The following is a 7,327-nucleotide window of genomic DNA, read 5'->3' as shown; positions in this document are numbered from 1 at the left end:
TTGTTAAGCAAAAGCAATAAATATATATGAAATAAAGGCTTTTCTTAAACAGGAAAATAATTAACTAAAAAGATTGTTACCTCAAATTTCGCATCCACCTCTCCAATATGATTGCATATTCTTCCAGGGAAAATTGATATCGAAATATCATCATGTTGTCATCCTTATGTAAAAACAAAAGAATAACAACAACCAACCTTTACCAGATAAAGGTTGAAATCGGTTTTAACAATTGCAAGCAAAAGTTGAAAACCGTCGAAACACATATGCTTTTATGCTAAACCAAGACCGATTCAACATATTGTGACTTTTTCACATATTGTTTCTAACAGAACCCCTCATGATTCTTTGATAAAGCCTACCAACATGGGCTAGAATTTAATCCTGCTAAATCAAAAAGTCAACCAATCCACAAGGGTTTACGACATATGAGATCGAATATTAAGATAGTAAAACCGAAATCAAACATCCCATAAACATACATAGAAATAAGATAAAAGCATTCAAGCACAGGCTATGTAAACCGAAAACTATCACAAGAAAAATTATAAATCAAATAATTTTATTCATAATAGTTTTATTCATATAGACCAATGCAATTAATGAAAGAAATCAAAAATTGATGTCTATTTTTCTAGATTAAGTATTACAGCAAATAACTTAATCTCTAGCAACCTTTAGATAGGTGATTTTCAAAGATCATCTTCAATTTCCTCAAATTTTTCAGTATCTTCATCAACAACATCTCGACTGATATCTCGGATTCTGCACACAATACCTTGGTTATGTTCACATGCTAAATCATTAACCTTTCGATTAATTTTCCGAGCATACTCCCTATTACCGATTCCAAGTTTAATCAGTTTTCTTTGGTTACAGATAACAGTTCTTAGTAATGCTGCATGTCTATGATAAGTTTCAATGGTACTGAGGAGGACTTGACGTAGATTGATAATATCAACCTTAACATCCAAGCTATTTTGAACAAGGAGATGAGTCACATCTTCTTTTTCATTATCGATATTTTCACAACCAGATTTCTTGAAGGTATTGTCAAGATGAACACTTTCATTAGAAGTCATTCCACTCAAGGCTTTCAGAAGTTGTGCTTGAGATCTGGTTTGAGAATACATCCTTTTGTATAAGTTCTCAGACACGTTGTGTACAAATAATTGAAATACCTTTAACACATTCCAAACATAGATATCAGCCTTAAATAAATAATTCTGAAAAGATTTGAAAAGATTTTTGCATCTAATGTGTTACAGAAACACAATATTCTCCAAAGAGATTATCTCCAAAATCGGTATCAAGAGATATTTCAAAATAACCACTAAAATCCTCTTTACACAAGTTGCTGTAAGACAACCTTTCTACACATAAGAATGATTAAAGTATACTTAAGGTAGATTGTGTATTATCTCTATATTGAATAAGAGAATTTGTAGGAACCAAATTTCCCAAGTAAATGTGCTTCCTTATATCCGAAGATTGGGCATTGTAAGGATGCACAATCTAATGCGATTAAGCATTAAGATGAGGAACACCCTTATCAAATGCCTTTAAAGGAGAATCTTCCTCCTTTGTCTTGGGAGCATTAACATGTTACTTTTCTTGGGTTTCAAACCCATCCTCTTTGTTAGGAAAATTGCGAGATGCAATATCCTTGATTACATCTTATGCCCAGGATGGTACGTTCTTTGAACTTGAACCCGTGTGGTCTAGATCTACCAGTCGATAGTTTGCTAATGTCTCTTGTTCAAGACGTTCTATATGTCCTCTTAAGGTATTTCATTCCTCGTTGGAAATGTTTTTCTAAACATCTGTTCAGATATACCTCTTGACATGTTACATAAGAAGCTTTTCAATAAGGACCTTATTCCTTATCTGTAAATGTTCCAGCGAATGAGTAAGAATTTCACACTCTGTAGTCTGTAGATGAACTTCCTTGCGCAAGGCCAGTTTTTGTTCCATATAATCTTCTAGATTATTTTGAAGACTGAGTGTTTCTCTCTTTCCTTCACATATTCTTACATTTCGTTGAACAATAAGTTCTGTGACATCATCTAGACTGTCAATAACCTTTCCCTTTTCTGAATATTTTTCAACATGTTTGAAAAAACTTTCCAACATCTTTTAGAATTAAGAACTTGGGAAGACTAGTAAATCAAATCTCTTTTTAGACGATTTTTCACTATGAATTGGAGTCGAATCCAAAACAGGTTTCTTGAGTTTCGAACTCACTCTTTTCTGATCAGTAACCTGACACCCTGTCAAGTCAACGGCCAAAAACTCTTTCTTTGATTTACGGAAATACTTTTGAGACCAATTTCCATTGGTTTTCCTTGAGATCTTATTCTCATAATCATGACATACGTTAACTGAATCATCCATTGGGTTCAATTCTTATAGGTTGGATCGCACCAAACACAGGTTGTTAGATCTTTTTCGTGTTTGCCTGCTCTGATACCAATTAAAAAGGCGAGGGTACCCAAATATACCTCAAGCTAAAACTTTTCCTACCTATAAGTCCTTTCTTCGAAAGTGATTGTCTATGGACTAAGTCGATACAACACAATTAATAGGTTCACACTGCGTGTGATTGCTATGGATACGAGATCGAGACAATACAACAACGAAGTATATTACTTGATAAAAAGGTTCGGACTTAATCAAACACAATAGGATTCACTTATCAAGTAAATAGGAATTAACGTTTGTGTGATTTACTTTAATTATAATAAAACAATTATAATACGGAAATATAAAGTAAATGACACAACAAGATATTGTTAACGAGGAAACCGCAAATGCAGAAAAACCCCGGGACCTTGTCCAGAATTGAATACTCTCAGGATTAAGCCGCTATACAAAATTACACCTAACTTCGTATAGTTGAGACCAAGCAACTAAACCTATAGACCACCTAGTTCTGTCTATATTCCCACGCCTCCGACCTATTAATAAGTCACGCACTTGGAACAATTCCTTTGGTTCGTATTCCAGACATTAAAGGAACAAAAAATCTGTTTGGTATCAACTTTATTCAACCAAGTGATATGAGTCGGACAAAGGCTCTTTTGTTTATCTTAACATAAACTCTTTCGTCAGGTCCTTAGATCTATCTTATGTTCAATTACCGAAGTAATCGTTTAAGATTAAGCCAACAACACTATTAATCCAAAGAATCGTGTTGATGACGATCTACTCAATTAATCAATCCAATCTATCGCAAGGATAAACCGATTATTAATTGGATCCTCTTTTACCGAAACAAGTATTGTGCACACCAAATATTATGAACCCACAAATCAGAAATCTTCAATATATTCTTCGTCTTCAAATCTTCTTAAGTCTTCAATAAAAACCTGGACACAATCACTTGAATCTCTTGTGATCAATCACGCACAGAACGAAGTCTGTTAACAATGGATTATCACAAGATCGTCTTTAGAACTAACAACAGTCTAAAGATCCCTGTCGAAACTCTGAACTAGTTTGAGTGAATCTTATATCAGAAGGGAAGATTCTCAAGCATAAACAAACTGGGTGCAATCAAAGTTCAACCACCGTTAGTCAATCAAATCAAAAAACAAAAGATAAACCACAATTATCTAGTTTCGCACCAACGGTACTCGTAGAGATTCTCAATACCAAAGAAGACTTTAAACTGAGTGGTCGTAAGAGATTTCACCTAATTAGGTTACTCTCCTCTCCGAATAGGTGGCTACACCAGTAACAACACAACAAAGAGGAAGTTTGTTGTTACGAAGGATTAGTTTGCTAGAAAGGCAAACTTCAAGTATTTATATACAAAGAAGTTTGGACACCAAGGAATCTCCAAAACCAAAAATATTCTCAAGATATCTATTAAAGAACAAATTCGGTTTCCATAATTCTTGGAAATTCTCTGTCCAAAAATAATGATCGAAATCTCTCAGAAAATCTCTAATTAGTAAATGCACATTACTAATTCTTATTTTCCTAAAAATGAAGTCAAATACCTTAGTTAAAAGGTTCTTAACTTATTTATGTTTCGATCCTGGGATTCTCTTCCCTTAGCTATTAAGGAATAACTTTGAACAATTAAAGAAATAAACATTCATAGCACGTGTTCAAAGTATGTCGACATCTTAACTTTGTGAGTTCTCTTTCACACTTACAACCTTGAAACCGATTTTCCACACTTCCAAACAAGTTTAGAATTGGTTCATCCGACTTTCAAGAACTATGCGATTGATCAAATACCATTCAATCACAAATCATGGGATTAACGGTTTTACCAAAACAAGTTTCGGTTCTACCTTCCATGTGAATACTGTGCATAGTCACACTAGCTTTCCAAAATTCGATTGACTAGGTACTAGGATCGGTTCCCCACATATATATGGTATCAAACTTATATGTGTTGCACATGTCCATAGGATCGGTTCCCCTTTGCCTAAAAACGTGTTGCACATGTTCATAGGATCGGTTCCCCGTTCTGCTATAAACCTTGCTGCACCTCATACAAGGATCGGTTCCCCTTTCCCATATTTGGTCAGACATAAAATCACAAACCCGATCATACCATCTCAGGTGATTACTTAAGATCGGTTTCACTAATAAAAGTCATACCAATACATAAGTCAGGCCTTTGTGAATAGTTCTACCAAGAACACAACAAGTCGTGGACGGTTATACTCAATCACACATATTGGTTGTTGGTGTGACAAGAAAAGACACACAAAAGCTTGCAAGTATACAAGGCCAAGTTATGATATAGAAGGTAAGCAGGGGGTCAGTCCACAGGGAGTGGGAGCATACAAGAGAAACCTAAGCTAACAATGGTGACAATGCACTATGGCAGTGAGCAAAGCAAGGTAAATAGCATGAACCAAGGGTGCAAGGTAAAGCAGCAAAGAAACAACTAAGAAAACAGCAAAGAACCAAGGCTTGGAAGCCAAGGGCCAGGTGAGGATTGTGCACTGACTTCAGTGCACAAAAGGCTTCAAAGTGCAAGAAAAAAAAGGCAAGAAAATAAACTGAATTGAAAGCACACAGAACTGAAAATGTAAGTGACTGAGAAGGAATTGGTGGGTAAGCCAAGGCTTAGGATCCACCTTGTGTCCTAACCAAATGACATGTTTCTAGGTTGAGTTTGATCCTATGCATACATCTAAAAATAGAAGAATACTAAATTGCTCAATAGTCTGCCCCTAGCATTGGCTGTCTTTTGACAGCACAACCAATCACAGGCACTATGTGCATTGGTATCTCCCATTTGCTCAAGAAAAACAGAGCATGGAAGTAACTATCCTAGCTTCTAGTCACTTGACAGTGCACAAGGCTTCAGCTGAGCCTTGGCCTGATGCTATTTAGCTCATGCTAAACATGGATAAAGCAATAACATTCATCATATGTGATAATTCAGATACAACTAGCAACATTTGAGATAACTAAAAACATATGCAACTTTCAACTGTCAACAGTTATGCAAAAATCAGAAATTGGAATTGCAAAATTAAAATTGTTCTAATTCTCTACTGGCTAGTCCAGAGAGATACACAGTGTCTTTCACACACTCCACATAATACCAATTTATACCCCCCCATTATCAGTTTAGGGTTCACAGCCCCTTTTCCCCAAAATCAGAAAATCAGGTGAAATTGATTTACCTAATGTTGATGAGATACTCGCTCCATCTCGTCGACCCACTCTCCAATTACTTCTTCTCGTTCATCTCCTGCTCCAATTGCTGCTCTAACATCAACTTATATCCCCAATTTCTCACCTAGGGTTTCAGTGATGAGAGATGAGAAATTGAGGAGATTAGTTGATGAAAAAGAGGTAAAACGTGATAGTGATGATGGGTTTAGGTGTGGTGGTGATAGAGTGATTTGGGGAGAAGATAGTGGAGTGATTTGGGGGAAGGTAGTGGTGATGGAGACGGACATGGTGGTACTGTTGCAGAGAGGGGTGGGGGGAAAGATGGTTTCGATGGATTTGGGAGAAGGGTGTGTTTGGATAATGGGTGTAGGGTTCGGGTACTAGGGTGTTGAGCAGGTGTAGAGGATTTTGATGTTTCGCGAAGCTGGACCGATGGATGGGAAGATGGTAGGTGGATCTGACGGCGATGCGGAGGCAGGCGATGAGCGACCGTCGGATGAAGAGATACGACGAAACTAACGGTACTTGATGGAGTTAGGTACTGTAGTGTAAGGCGGAGATATCAAACTTCGATGCACAACAAGGGAGCGACCGTCGGATGCTCCTGAGAACTGATCTGACGGCTGAAGACGCAAGCGGGTATGGATTTGGGTTTTAGGCTTTTGGGTATAGAATATGGGTTTGGGAAATGAGTTTGGGCTTGGAAAACCTTGAGCCCACTTCTTCTTTAAGAGCAACTTTCTTCTTCTTGAGCCCATTTCCAGCTTTTTGGACGTGCGCTCCATTCTTTGCGGCTTCCTTGCGTAATTTCTCCCGGCTTTTCACTACTTTTCTGCTCTTTTTGCTCCGCAAGTCATCCAGACTTTATTTATTACCTAAAAATGCAAAATTAAGTAAGAAAAATATTTATTCTTGAAAACAATGAAAATACAGAATATGGGATAAAATGTAGAATTAATGCATAAAATATGAGTTAAATGCCAACAAAAAGGGATAAATATATACAATATTTGGCACTCATCAAATACCCCCAAACCTGAATTTTACTTGTCCTCAAGTAAAACAAAACTAAGGAAATCCTAACTATACCACTGTCGCTGGTCTCTCGAATGCATTTAGCATATGCACTAAGCCTTTTAAACCACTAAGTGTCCCTAGTGGACGAGTTGAAGTCTCGTGAAGGTTTGCTTAGAACGTACCTACAAAGTTCTAGGTCAAAATATAAGCTCAGATTCCATCAAATGTGACATGTGCAAAACAGTTAAGCTCCCAACAAAATGGAGATGTCAATCTAGCTATCGAAGGCACAATCCTAGCACTGATAACAAATAAAGACATGTGATAAGAGTGTAAAGTGTATCTACAAATGTGTAAAGAAAGATCTGAAGTTATGACTACTAATCACTAAGAGATAGTTTCTCAGGCTAAGAACTGAGGTCGAAATCTAGCTAGCTGTCCGGACTTTACGAGAATTGTGAATGAGTTGGAGGTATTTCACAATTACTCGCGTTGTACATCAATGGCATACACCCTCCTTGCTTATTACAACAAAATGACTCTTTACATGACTCTTATTTACATTGACAATTCTCTTTTTATTTTTGGAACAAGAGATGATGGAATTGATAAATACTTGATTGATTTTTGTATTTTTCTGATATTTTTTTTTTTTTTTTTT

This window comes from Papaver somniferum, chromosome 3 (genome assembly GCF_003573695.1).
Source record: "Papaver somniferum cultivar HN1 chromosome 3, ASM357369v1, whole genome shotgun sequence".
NCBI lineage: Eukaryota > Viridiplantae > Streptophyta > Magnoliopsida > Ranunculales > Papaveraceae > Papaver > Papaver somniferum.
This window is presented reverse-complemented; position numbering follows the sequence as displayed.